The sequence below is a fragment of the Sus scrofa genome, chromosome 13 (genome assembly GCF_054392235.1).
Source record: "Sus scrofa isolate SSC_HxYL_T2T_F1_AM1 chromosome 13, Sscrofa_HxYL_maternal_Yorkshire_Landrace_v2.0, whole genome shotgun sequence".
In the NCBI taxonomy this organism is placed as follows: domain Eukaryota; kingdom Metazoa; phylum Chordata; class Mammalia; order Artiodactyla; family Suidae; genus Sus; species Sus scrofa.
Window position 1 is genome coordinate 54,437,923 of NC_139395.1, and position 12,337 is coordinate 54,450,259.

The 12,337-nt window shown below is 36.5% G+C and overlaps 1 protein-coding gene and 1 long non-coding RNA gene across 51 annotated transcripts in view; both read left to right on the top strand.

The window, feature by feature from the left end:
* SLMAP (sarcolemma associated protein) overlaps window positions 1–12,337 on the top strand; it is a 148,066-nt gene that overhangs the window by 30,576 nt on the left and 105,153 nt on the right. The gene's annotated exons all lie outside the window — the stretch shown is intronic.
* Window positions 2,217–9,731, top strand: LOC146397354 (uncharacterized). The gene is made up of 3 exons (XR_014823389.1): window positions 2,217–2,710; window positions 4,346–8,338; window positions 9,663–9,731. It is a non-coding gene; the product is annotated as an uncharacterized LOC146397354 (long non-coding RNA).

The window sequence follows — 12,337 nt, forward strand, 5'->3', positions numbered from 1 at the left end:
CCAAGATGTGTCTTTTTTTGAGTCTCCATGTAAATGTATTAGTAAATTAGCTGAATCAGACATTTTTAGAAATTGTCCTTAATCTTTTTTTTTTTTTTTTTTTTTTTAATGGCTACAATGAGCCACATGGAAGTTCCCAGACTAGGGGTTGAATCAGAGCTACAGCTGCTAGCCTCTGCCACAGCCATAGCAACTTGGGATCTGAGCCGCATCTGCAACCTGCATCACAGCTCACAGCAATACCAGATCTTTAACCCACTGAGCAAGGCCAGGGATTGAACCCATGTCCTCATGGATCCTAGTGGGATTGTTAACTGCTGAGCCATGAAGAGAACTCCAGAAATTGTCCTTAATCTTTGTTGTGATATTTATCACTGTCTAGTACTAGGTTTTTTCTTATCTGTTATCCTGAATTAAATTCCTTTAAGCTGGGGTATTTTGTCTTACTTCTGTGTTTGTTGTTCAAAGTTTAGTTAATATTGAATAGGTTTGTTTTTTTTGTTGTTCATCATAACTTATTTTTTTAATGTACAGGTGTAATACTGAGGGTTAGAATTTATTTTTATTTCAGTAGCATACATACATAACTCAAGTGGCAGCAAATACTTTTGTTAGAAAAGACAAAAAAAAAAAAAAAAAGGAGTTTCCGTTGAAGCTCAGTGGTTAACTAATCCGACTAGGAACCATGATGTTGTGGTTCGATCACTGGCCTCACTTGGTTAAGGATCTGGCGTTGCCGTGAGCTGTGGTGTAGGTCGCAGACATGGCTAGGATCCTGCATTGCTGTGGCTCTGGCGTAGGCTGGCAGCTACAGCTCTGATTAGATGCCTAGCCTGGGAACCTCCACATACCATGGGTGTGGCCCTAGAAAAGACAGAAAAAAAAAATTGTTTATTGAAGTATTAATTGTTTTACAATGTTGTGTTAATTTCTGCTGTACAGTACAGTGATTAATTATACATATGTACGTTCTTTTTTTTTTGGCCATGCCTGCAGCCTGGGGAAGTTCCCAGGCCAGGTATCAAACCCATGCCACAGCAGCAGCCTGAGCCATGGCAATGACAATGCTGGGTCCTTAACCTGCTAGGCCACCAGGGAACTCCCACATACATTCTTTTTTTTTTTTTTTTTGGTCTTTTTGTCTTTTCTAGGGCCGCACCCTCAGCATATGGAGGTTCCCAGGCTAGGGGTCTAATCGGAGCTGTAGCTGCCAGCCTACACCACAGCCATAACAATGCAGGATCCGAGCCATGTCTGTGACCTACACCACAGTTCACTGCAACGCCAGATCCTTGACCCACTGAGCAAGGCCAGGGATTGAATCTGCAACCTCATGGTTTCTAGTCGGATTCGTTAACCTCTGGGCCATGACAGAAACTCCTACATTCTTTTTCATATTCTTTCTCATAATGGTTTATCACAGGATAGTTCCCTGTGCTATACAGTAAGACTTTGTTGTTTATCCGTTCTATCTATGATTATTTGCATATGCTAATCCCCAAATGCCAGTCCACTCCCCTACCCCTCTACCTCGTCAACTACAGGTCTGTTTTGTAGATAGGTTCATTTGTGCCATATTTTAGCTTCTACATGTAAGTGATATCATATGATATTTGTCTTTATCTTTCTGAATTATTTCACTTGGTATGATAATCTCTAGGTCCATCCATGTTGCTGCAAATGGCATTATTTCATTCTTTTTTATGGCTGTGTGGTATTCTATTCTATTTTTTTTGTTGTTCAATGGACAAATGTGTTTTTGTTTTTAGTTAATGATTTTTTTTATATAATGAGTTTTATTCTTTTCTATTACAGCTGGTTTACAGTATTCTGTCAGTTTTCTACTGTACAGCATGGTGACCCATACATGTATAATTTCTTTTTTCTCACATTATCATGCTCCATCATAAGTGACTAGACATAGTTCCCAGTGCTACTCTATTTTATACACACACACACACACACACACACACACACATTACATCTTCTTTATCTGTAGTATTAAGTTTTAACAGCTAGGTTTTATATTTTTTCCTTAGCTTTCTTAGATCCCAGTTTTGTCTATATTTCACTTAAATTGTATCTTTGCCTTTAGGGGATTTTATCTTCTGTATTGTGCATTCCTATAACTTGTCCATGATGGATTCTAAGTGTATTTAGTTATTTATTTCCATTTAAAAAGTTAGCTCTTTTTTTTTTTTTTTTTTTTTTTAACTGCATCCTCAGCATGTGGAAGTTACTGGGCCAGACATTGAACCCATGCCATAGTTACAGCCTGTGCAACAGTTGTGGCAATGCTAATCCTTAACCCACTGCGCCATGAGGGAACTTTCTAAAAAATTAACTCTTTAGAAGTGTTGGGACTCACTTATACTTTTCATTATACTGGTAATATAAAAAATAAAGGAAATTTATGATTATGTTTATGCATTGAACAATTCGAGCAAATTACATAGGACTGTAGTCAGTGCGGTATCTGGACGAAAATTCTTTTGTTCCCCGAAACCTAGTTTTAGAGCTCCATTATCTCTGGCTCTTTATTAAAATTCCATTTCTAGGAGTTCCCATATGGCTCAGCAGGTTAAGGATCTGACATCACTGCAGGGGCTTGGGTTGCTGCTGTGGTGAGGGTTGGATCCTTGGCCTGGGATCTCCTGCATGCCACAAGCATAGTCAAAAGAAACAAATGGGAAGTTCCCATTGTGGCTCAGTGATACCAAACCTGACAATTGTCCACAAGGATGCAGGTTCCATCCCTGGCCTTGCTCAGTGGATTAAGGGTCCAGTGTTGCCGTGGGCTGTGTTGTAAGTCGCACACGTGCTGTGGCTGTGGTGTAGGCCAACAGCTACACCTCCTATTCCACCCCTAACCTGGCACCTTCCATATATCATGGGTGTGGCCCTAAAAAGACAAAACAGACAAGCAAACAAATAAAAAACAAATAAAATTCCATTTCTAGTTGTGAAGAATGCCCTAATCTAGATGTGAATTCCTAAAACATATACAGAGTATTCTGTGGACTTCAAAGAGTTGTTGATTCATTTAGTCAGTATTATCGAGCACTTCCTATGTGCCAAGCACTATTCTAGTTAAACAAAACACCCTGCCCCTGTGAGGCTGACATTCTAGTGCAATGTGCGGTCATCTATCTTTAATCATGTATTTAAGGACAAAAGAGAGTGCTTCTCGTTTATAGACAAGGAGTCCAATATAGTTCAGTTCATCTTGTCCTATAAAATTGCTGTGTAAAAGCAATACTATCAATATGTATTGAGTATTCTAGTTTCAGTTTTGCCCTCAATGACTACTGCTGTGCATTTGGTGAAATCTTCAATTTTATAAATTTATGTTGTATAAGTATTTTCTTATCTTGTTCTTTATTTACTAAGAATGTTTTTGACTTTTTGATTTTTACTTTTTATTTTTAAATTTTATTGGAGTATGGTTGAAGTGTTGTATAGTTTCAGGTATACAGCAAAGTGAATTAGTTATACATATATCCATTCTTTTTTCCCATATAGGTTATTACAGAATGTTGAGTAAATTTCCTTGTGCTATACAGTAGGTTCTTCTTAGTTATCTATTTTAGATTCAGTAGCATGTACATGTTATTCCCATACCCCTAATTTATCCCTCCCCCCACAGTTTCCCCTATGGTAATTATAGGTTTGATTTTGAAATCTGTGCATTTGTTTCTGCTTTATAAATAAGTTCTTTTGTATCTTTTTCTTAGGTTTCTCATCTGAGTGATGTCATATGCTATTTGTCTTTCTCTGACTTCACTTAGTATAACCTTTCGGTTCATCCATGTTGTTGCAAATGGCATTATTTCATTCTTTTTATGGCCGAGTAATATTCCATTGTACATGTTTACCATATCTTCTTTATCCATTCCACTGTTGATGGACATTTAGGTTGCTTCTTTGTCTTGGCCACTGCAAATAGTGCTGCAGTGAATATTGGGGCTCATGTATCTTTTTGAATTATGGTTTTCTCTGGTTAGATGCCCAGGAGTAGGATTGCTGGATCATATATGGTGGTTCTGTATTTAGTTTTTTAAGGAACCTCTATACTCTTCTCCATAGTGGTCACACCAATTTACATTACCTTTTCTCCACATTCTCTCCAATGTTTATTGTTTGTAGACTTTTTAAAAAGTTTTTTTTGCTTTTGCTTTTTAAGCTGCACCTGGAGCATATTGAAGTTCCCAGGCTAGGGGTCAAATTGGAGCTGAAGCTGCCAGCCTACACCACAGACACAGCAACTAGGGGTTCTGAGCTGCGTCTGAGACCTACACCACAGCTCATGGTAATGCTGGAACCTTAACTCACTGAGTGAGGCCAGGGATTGAACCTGCATCCTCATAGAACCTAGTCGGGTTTGTTAGCACTGATCCATGACGGGAACTCCCTGTTTGTAGACTTTCTGATGATGGCCATTCTAACTGATGGTACTTCGTAGTAGTTTTGATGTAGCATGTCTCTAGTAATTAGTGATGTTGAGCATCTTTTCATTTGCTTTTTGGCTGTCTGTCTTCTTTGGAGAAATATCTATTTAGATCTGCCCATTTTTTGATCGAGTTGTTTGTTTTGACATAAAGCTGCATGAGATGTTTGTGTAATTTGGAGATTAATCCCCTTGTCAGTTGCTTCATTCGTAAAGGTTTTTCCCCATTCTGTGGGTTGTCTTTCCATTTTTTTGTTTTGTTTTGTTTTGTTTTTTAATGATTTACTTTGCTATGCAAAAGCTTTTAAGTTTGATTAGGTCCCATTTGTTTATTTTTGTTTTTATTTTCAATATTCTAGGAGGTGGATCAGAAAAGATAATGCTGTGATTTATATCAAAGTTTTCTGCCTATGTTTTCCTCTAGGAGTTTTATAGTATCTGGCTTCACATTTAGGTCTTTAATCTGTTTTGAGTTTATTTTTGTGTATGGTGTTAGTGAATGTTCTAATTTCATTCTTTTACTTGTAGCTGTTCAGTAAAACTTATTGAAGAGACTATATTTTCTCCATTGTATGGTTTTGCCTCCTTTGCCATAGATTAGTTGACCATAGGTACGTGGATTTATTTCTGGGCTTTCTATCCTGTTCCACCAATCTATATTTCTGTTTTCTAGCCAGTACCATACTGTTTGATGATTGTAGCTTTGTAGTGTAGGCTGAAGTCAGGGATCCTGATTCCTCCAGTTCCATTTTTCTTTTTCAAGATTGCTGTGGCTATTAGAGCCTTTTTGTTTCCATACAGATTTAATTTAATTTTTTTGGCCATACCTAAGTTGGATTATGACTTAATTTCCTCTCCTTTCCTACGTTTAGCTAAGAAAACCATGTGAAACAATAGAATTTTTTAAAAAAGGAAAATGTTTAAGTCCAGTTTTTGGTTTTTTAATTTTTTAATTTTTTTTTTTTTGGCTGTGCCCATGGCATGTAGAATTTCCCGGGCCAGGGATCAAACCCATTTGCAGCAGCAACCTGGGCCACTTCAGTGACAATACTGGATCCTTAACCCGCTGTGCCACAAGAGAATTCCTGTGTATTAATTTTGTATCCTGAAAAATTAATTAATTAATTTGGGCCACTCCTGTGGCATGGGAAGGTTCCTGGGCCAGGGATTGAAAACCTTAACCTGCTGAGCCATCAGGAAACTCCTTTAGGATTTTCTATGTATAGTATCATGTCATCTGCAAACAGTGACAGTTTTACTTCTTCTTTTCCAATTTGGATTCATTTTATTTCTTTTTCTTCTCTGATTATCGTGGTTAGGATTTCCAAAATTATTTTGAACAAAAGTGGTGAGAGTGGACATCCTTGTCTTGTTCCTGATCTTGGCAGAAATGCTTTCAGCTTTTCACCATTGAGAATGATGTTAGCTGTTGGTTTATCATATATATTTTGAGGTAGCTTCCCTCTTCGCTCACTTTCTGGGGAGTTTTTATCATAAATAACTGTTAAACTTTTTCAGAAGCTTTTTCTACATTTATTGAGGTGATCTTATGGTTTTTATTCTGTTGTTAATGTGGCATATCACATTAATTTGTGGATATTGAAGAAACCATGATTGTTATTAAAGTCATCGGGGAACCTTTTTAGATGAGCAACTGAATGATTTTGTTTTGATGGTTATTTTTGTTTTCTCTCTACTATGAAACTAACTTTTTCATTTTCTTCAGTGTAAATTTTAATAGACCTTTTCAAACTTGCATGACCCTGTACTTCCCTAGTTCTTAATTCTTTTTTTTTTTTTTTTTTTTGGTTAATTCTTTATTTGGCCTAGTTCTTAATTCTTTGACAGTTTTGACATTTCTGTCTTTGTTTCCATTTTTTTATGGTTTCCATAAAGACTTTATTGTTTAGATTCTGCATTCAAAATTCACATATGTAATGGTCTTAAATTACCACTTCTAATAATTTTGAGCATCTTTTCATGTAGTTTTTGGCCATTTGTACATTTTTCTGGAAAATGTTCAGATCCTTTCCTCATTTAAAAAATTGGATTATTTATCTTTTTATTGTTGATTTGTATATTTTGTTTTTTTAATAAATGAATTTTATTATATTTATAGGTGTACAACAATCGTCACAACCAAATTCTGCAGTATTTCCATCCCAAATCCCCAAAGCATCCTACCACCCCACAACCTGTCTCATTTGGAAGCCATAAGTTTTTCAAAGTCTGTGAGTCAGTATCTGTCCTGCAAAGAAATTCATTGTGTCTTTTTTTTTTAGATTCCACATGTAAGTGATAGCATTTGATGTTGGTGTCTCATTGTCTGACTGACTTCACCTAGCATGATAATTTCTAGGTCCATCCATATTGCTGCAAATGCCATTATTTCTTTCCTTTAATGGCCAAGTAATATTCCATTGTGTATATGTACCACATCGTCTTGATCCGCTCTTCTGTTGATGGACATTTAGGTTGATTCCGTGTCTTGGCTGTTGTAAATAGTGCTGCAATGAACACTGGAGTACGTGTGTCTTTTCGAGTCATGGTTTTCTCTAGATCAATGCCCAGGAGTGGGCTTGCTGGATTAAATGGTAGTTCTGTTTTTACTTTTATGAGGAATCTCCATACTGTTTTCCACAGTGGTTACACTAACTTACATTCCCACCAACAGTGTACTAGGGGTCCTTTTTCTTCACACCCTCTCCAGCACTTATTGTTTGTAGACTTTTTGATGATGGCCATTCTGGCTGGTGTAAGGTGGTACCTCATAGTGGTTTTGATTTGTATTTCTGTAATAATGAGTGATGATGAACATCTTTTCATGTGTTTTTTGGCCATCTGTATGTCTTCCTTGGAGAATTGTCTGTTTAGATCTTCTGCCCATTTTTTGATGGGGTTGTTTGTTTTTTGGTATTGAGCTGTAGAAGGTGTTTATAAATTTGGGAGATTAATCCCTTGTCAGTCAATTCATTTGCAAATCCATTCTGTGGATTGTCTTTTCATTTTGTTTAGGGTTTCCTTTGCTGTGCAGAAACTTCTAAGTTTAATTAAGTCCCATTTGTTTATTTTAGTTTTTATTGTCATTACTCTGTTGCTGTCGTTGATTTGTATATTTTGGATACAATTCCTTCATCAGATGAATGATCTGCAAATATTTTACTCCATTTTGTAGATTGCCTTAGTGGTGCTTTTAATAAAATTATCATAAAATACACATAAAATTTACCATTTTTACATTTTAAGTATACAAGTCAGTGGTTTTAAATACATACACAAATTTGTGCACCCATCACCTTCAGCCATTTTCAGAACTTTTCTATCATCCCAAATAGAAATGTACGTATTAACCAATGACTCCCCTCTTCTCCCCCAGCCTCTTAAAGCTACTTTTTCTATTTCATGACTCTGAATTTGCCTACTCTAGGTGCCTCATATCAGTGGAAGCATATAATATTTGTTATCTTATGGTGTCTTTTATAACATAAGAATTTTTAGTTTTGAAGTTCAATTTATCCTTTATTTAAAAAATAAATTTGGGGGGGGCGGCTGTTGCACTTGTAGCACAAGGAAGTTCCCAGGCTAGGCATCTAACCTGTGCCACACAGTAACCTGAGCTGCAGCAGTGATAACACTGGATCCTTAACTCACTGAGTCAGCAGGGATCTCCAAAAAATTATTTTATCTTATTTTTTTATGGCTGCATCTGTAGAAGATGGAAATTCCTAGGCAAGGGATTGATTCCGAGCCACAGCTACAGTCTTCACAAAGCTGTGGCAATACTGGATCCTTTAACCCGCTGTACTGGGCCAGGAATCAAGCCCACACCTCCTCCTCAGTGACTTGAGCTGCTGCAGTCAGATTCTTTTTTTTTTTAGGGCCATACCTGTGGTATATAGAAGTTCCCAGGCTAGGGGTCTTATCAGAGCTTCAGCAACCTGCCTATGCCTCAGGTACAGCAACTTGGGATCTGAGCTGAGTCTGTGACCTACACCACAGCTCACAGCAACACTAGATCCTTAACCCACTGAGCAAGGCCAGGGATGGAACCTGCATCCTTGTAGATAATTGTCAGGTTTGTTACTGCTGAGCCATAACCAGGAACTCCTTTTGGTCAGGTTTTTAATCCACTGTGCCACAGTAGGAACTCCCTAAAAAGACTTTTTAATGATCCTAAAATTTTCAGTTTATATTGTCACTTATTCTTTTATTGTCATATCTAAGAAACCATCGCTTGATCCCAGGTCATGAAGATTTATTTTAACCATTTTTGAGTGTTTTCTTACTTGGCCCTCCCATTTGTATTTTAAACATCAACCAATATAAATATCAATGGTTTTATGATAAGGGTTTATTAAGTGTTCTACTGTTTAAAATTTTTTAGATCAGGGTAGTAAGTTTCAAACTTTAAAATCTCCACAGATGCTTCCTGAAACAGGTTCCTCAGAAGATTTTTGTGCATTTGCAGAAAACTTCTAGAAGACCTGACATCATGTGGTTGAAAAAGTGTGGAATTAAAGTAATGGAGCATAATGATTTAGAGCATGGTACCTGGAAGTCCCCACTGTAGCTCAGTGGGTTAATAATGTGGTGTTATCTCTGAGGTAGCATGGGTTCCATCCAGCCTGGTTCACTGGGTTAATGATCTGGTTTTGCTGCAGCTGTGCCATAGGTCACAGCTGTGGCTCAGATTCAGTCCCATATGCCAACAGTGTGGCAGAAAAAGAAAAGAAAAAAGAAAAAGAACATGGATCCTGGATTCTGACTAGTTGGGTATGAATCCTGACTAATTATGCCATATGATCTTAGGTCTGAGCATTCTTTTCCTCTCTCCTGGATTGTTGCAAGGATTAAATAAGCTAATGTTGTGAAGCAATTAGAATATTTTGGCCATAGTAAGCACCACATATGTATTATATATTATTATACCCTTTAATTCAGTAATGTTATTTCTAGAGACTTAATCTAAGGATAATATCAGAGATGGTACATAAAGATTTATTAAAAAAAAACAGAAGGGGGAGTTCCCGTCGTGGCTCAGTGGTTAACGAATGCGACTAGGAACCATGAGGTTTCAGGTTTGATTGTGCTCAGTAGGTTACGGATCTGGTGTTGCGGTGAGCTGTGGTGTAGGTTGCAGATGCGGCTCCGATCCTGCGTTGCTGTGGCTCTGGTGTAGGCTGTGGCTACAGCTCCAATTAGACCCCTAGCCTAGGAACTCCATATTCCAAAGGAGCGGCCCAAGAAAAGACAAAAAAAAGACAAAAAAAAAAAAAAAAAAAAGAAGGGGGGGAAATGCAGTGCAGAATAGGAAAAACGATAGGAAAATAGGAGAAGCCCAATGTGAAATAGAAAGCCATGATGTGAATAGGAAACCTGTATCTCAATACTAGTACTATTATTAAATGCTTTTGAACCTTGAATGAATTTTATCTCTTCCTCAGAGGTACAGTTTCCTTATCTGCAAAATGAGGAATTGAACTAGAATTTAAAAGGTAGTATTGTAGAGTGGTTAAGATCTGGGAGGTCAGAAATGGGGAGTTAGGGACCAGCTGAGAAGGTCCTGGTATACGTTCATATCCTACTTCTTATTTACTTGGTGACTTGGTAATTTGCCAGAAACTGAGCCTCAGTTTCTTGTCTTTAACGTGGGGATAATAACAATACCTCCCAGGGGAACTGTGAGAATTAAATGAGTTAAATATATGTAAAGCACTTTTATAGAGTCTGACAGGCTATAAGAATTCAGTAAATGCTAAGTGTTTTTACTGATATGTGGATCCTTTCTAGTGTGGTTATTTATTGCCAATAAATATTTTTGTTATCTTTAGGCAAGTGAGTGGTTCTTAAATTTGTCTATCATTTGAAAGTTTAGCCACTTTTCTATTTAGATATTTTTGAGATTGTGGAGGCTATTGATTTGTGAAAGAGAGTATTTTGAAGGCCCTGCCCTCACCCCCACCTTGCCTTATTCATTTGTGTTCTTTTGCAGTCTCCTCCTTTGGGATCCTAAATTATCTTAGCCATGAGGGTGTTTTATTGTCCTTTTTAGCAGTAAAAATCTCTTGATTTTTTAGTTTTTTCTGACTCTTTTTGTTCTGAAGCTAATGCGTCCCGCTCAATCTATCTGTAATTAAATTGCATAGGCTGTTAGGTTGTATCTTTTCTTTTTTAACTGATGTATCATTTTAAACTTAGGAAATGACATAAAGCCCATGGGAATGTTATGGACTAGACTATTCTAGGAAAAGCTAACATTATATTGTAAAATCAGCTCGAAGTTGGTAGAGCATTACCTCTAGTATAACTCGATTGATCCATAGATGTTATTTAATCTCAGAAGAAAAGAATGTATCCAAATGCTTTGAGGTAAATCTGATTATGTGAAAATCACTTTCAGAGTCAGCGACCATATTGAAATTTCATTTTTGGAACCCTGAACAAAGACTACAAAAATAGATGACTTTTATAATATTATATCATTTTCTTTCACTGACTATATGAGATAATTAAGTCTTCAGTGAATAGTGACTCAGCTCTTCCATTGCTTGGAAATTTTTGTCTGTGAACAAGTCACTCTGTGATACTTCAGTTTATAATGGTAGTTGAATTGAAGATGAAATTTGTATTTTAATACATTTATTCCTATATCTTCAGAAGCTCGGCTCTTCTGCATGGGTAACAGCAGTAGGCAGCCCACTAAGCGAGGCCAGGGATCGAATCTGCATCCTCATGGATACTAGTCAGATTTGTTTCCGCTGCACCACAATAGGAACTCATAATTGTATTTCTTATTACTTCTTTAGGCTGAATTCTCAGAAATGAATCTAAGGCGAAGTTTTTTCAAAGCTCTCTTGCCAAGCTACTTTCCATACAAGTTGTGCCAATTTATACTCTCATGATCAGCTTGTGAAAATCTTTCTCTACGTCACTCTTAGAAGTGCTGAATATTTTATTATTTAAAATGTTTCTGCTACTTTCATCACTAACAAATTGAATCCTTTAAATTGTTATATTTTAAAGTTATTTCATGTGTGTGTGTATGCATATTTTCATCCTTCTGTTCATTGGCTTTTCAAAAACAGCTTTATTGAAGTATAATTTACATTCCATAAAATTCACCCATTATTACACTCGAGTTGAGTTTACTTGAAGTTAATGGGTTTTTAGTAAATCTGTAGTTCTGTAGTCAATACCATAATCTAGCCAGTAAAACGTTTTCATCACCCCCAAAATTATCTTGTGCCCATTTGCATTCAGTCCTCAATCCCACATGCAGCTTTGACAACCACTGATCTACTTTCTGGCTCTGTAGATTTGCATATAACAGAAATTTCAAATAAACAAAGTCATACTATATGCAATCATTTGTGTCTAGCTTCTTTCATTTAGCATTATGTTTTTGAGGTTCTATTTTATCAGGTCTATTAATAGTTCATTTTATTGCTGATATATCTTATTTAGTGATTGATGGACATTTAGATTGCTTTCAACCTTTGGTTATTATGAACAATGCTGCTAGGGACATTTGTATACAATTCTTTGTGTCTTTTATTTCTCTTGGTTAGATACCTATGTGTAGAATTGCTTGGAACTCATTATATTTTATATCATTACTTAGCCACAAAAAAGTGTTTCTTTTAAAGAGTATATAATAGCACTATACTTGAGAAGAAACACAATTAAATGATCTAAAACAATTAAGCTGGAATGATTGGAGCATGGAGGTGAAAACTTCTAGGATATGCTGTATGACTGTAATAAGGAAACCCCTTCAGGATTTATTGGTACATGAGCAACTACTAGAGCCTAAAATCAAGTGAAGGCAAAAATAATTAATGAATATTTAAATAAATATTGAAAACTTTGGTTCCATAAAAAATGAGAAAA